The sequence below is a fragment of the Populus trichocarpa genome, chromosome 11, assembly GCF_000002775.5.
Source record: "Populus trichocarpa isolate Nisqually-1 chromosome 11, P.trichocarpa_v4.1, whole genome shotgun sequence".
NCBI lineage: Eukaryota > Viridiplantae > Streptophyta > Magnoliopsida > Malpighiales > Salicaceae > Populus > Populus trichocarpa.
Window position 1 is genome coordinate 11,599,643 of NC_037295.2, and position 2,727 is coordinate 11,602,369.

The following is a 2,727-nucleotide window of genomic DNA, read 5'->3' on the forward strand; positions in this document are numbered from 1 at the left end:
AGGGTCCAGGATTGCTTGTTTGAAAAAGAAGACTTGTTTGGCTGTAGCTGTTTAATAAGTACTGAGTTTTGATTTTTTTTTTTTTTTAATTGACACAGCAACCTAAAAATCTCAGCAAATAATATTATTTTGAAAAAGTTTGAAGAACTACACATTTTTACTCTTTCATGCTTTTAAAAGATAATATTTACTAAATATTATTATTTATACTCTTTAAAAAATTAATAATTAAATACACCCCACTTCAAAATACAATAACTTACGATGTTGCATTTATAAAAGATAACATGTCATAAAATTTAAATTATTAAATCAAAAAACACAAATAAACACGGCTCTTTTTCTAAATTTCAATGTTCACAACCTTCTCCTCTCTAAAAAACACTCACTATCACTTGTTTTTCCCTCTTAAAACACCCAAATATCGAGTCTATCTTAGTCTGCAAGCATCTCAAAATGTTTTTCTATTCAAAATCTGCCCCTGTTTTTTTTTCTAGTCCTACAAGCAATATTACATTGCTATGAATTTGTGTTTGATTTAATTAAAATAAAATCATTGTTTAGGGTTTATGTTCAATTTAGGGTTTGTTGAATTAATAATAAATTAGATATGAATACCATCAATTAAGATTAATTTGATATAGTTGAACATTAAAATAAGTTAAATTAATTACGAATGAATTTATTTTAATAAATCATGTGTTGCGTTAAATTTTGAAAATTTGCTGTGAATTTTGGCAATTAAGGTTGGGGCAAAGTAATTTAGTTAAAATTATGTTCAATTGATCGGGATTCAATTTGCTTCTTTTTTATAGAATATCTTATAACATATTTATGTTATATCATTACAGTGACACTATTATTCCTGATATGAACAGTAGTATCGTATAGAATGGTGGGAGTAGTTTGTTGTTAATGGTAATTTAGACATGTCATTTGTGGAAATGAAAGAAATGATTTGTTATGGAATTTGGTGAAATTATAATGATATTGATGTTGAAAAAACTTGGAGGTGTCAAATTGATGAACTTTAGTATTGTCTTGTACCGATTGTATGTGATTGCAATTTTAAGACAATGATTAATTCTTCCATACAAAGTGGATTGAACATGATGATATTGTATGTGAGTAGTCGATGATAATCTTTATATGTATAAGTGTCTCATAATTTGTCGATCCTTTAAAGTTAGTTAGTAGAGAAAAAAAATAGTTTTATTGTTGGATGATTTGCTACAGAAGATGTGGCATATGCAATAAAACAGGATATCATAGAAAAATATGTATTATTCGACAATGTACGTATGACAATACAATTATATGGCAAAACAGGTATAAGTTAAAATATATAATGATATTTTTTAAAAGCATATTGAACTTATCTAATTTCACATTAAACACGGGTACTCTTACATAGGATGTCACGCACGTGAGGTAGCGGATCTCCTTCTAATGTTAGGCAGCCACATTATGAAACTGACATTCTTGGAGAGCATGACTATTTTCATAGAGAGTTTGAGTCACAGTATATGTATATCGGGTCCGCTGACACTTCTATCTTGCGATTGCAGGATTGACATCGATCAAAGGATGTTTTCACTGGGATTAGAAGTATATTTAATTTCAATAAATAGTTTCATTAATTAACATTAAGGGTATTATATATTTATGTTATTATATTTTAAATTGTTATGCAAGATAAGGTTACGTTTTGCTATCAGGCATATAAATGAATAAAGCTACATGAGCGGATCTAGCCATATGTGTTCTAGACTGGTTTTTTATACATCAGCTGCGTAGAGCACATCAAGCTTGACCACGAATTAATCCATTCATTAATTGATCGATGGAGACGTGAGACACACACATTCTATCTTAGATATGGGGAGATGACACCAACACTACAGGACATTACAATTTTGTTTGGACTTCTTAATAATGGACGCAAAATCCACATCTACTGGCATGCATAATTGGATTGTGTTATGTGAGAGTATATTTGGATTAACACCCTTTTTTTTAATTGAAGGGGGTAGCAAGCATCTTAAATGGATTAAGAAGATATTTACCATACCACCAGATAATACTAACGACGAGGCCTTGCAGAGGTATCCATTAAATTATGATTTTAATATGTTGATTATTAGATAAGTATATGTGAATTAGTATGATAATTTTAATGTGTTATATAGATAACCCATAACATATATAATGCATCTATTTGGTAATGTATTATTCACAGACCTCGTAAAGATATATGTTCCTTTAATTTATCTAACGTTTCTGGATGATTTTACATCATTCCCATATATAGTTAGGAATTTGTTGTCTTGGCATGCCTATACAGACATTTATGTCTTGCATGCATGAAAGGGGCCAAACAATTTTAGGAATGTTTGCTATTACACGTATGAATCGAAGAATTTAAAATAACTATATAATTTTTAAATGTTTATTGTTAACATGAAATAAACAACTCGTTTTTATTTTATAATAATTACGGTCTTGAGAGTGTTTTCATATGGGTTAGCCCCAAATACCTAAATTACCCTTATGATTGTCCAAACTATAAGGGTTAAACTTCAACTCCCTTTAGGATGCATGTATTGCAATGTTATTTTAAAATTATATGCATTTATATTGTCTAATTTAACTTTAAAAATGCAATTAAACTGATATATTCGTAATGCTAGTAAAGTATTTGATAATAATCCAACACATATGTTATCG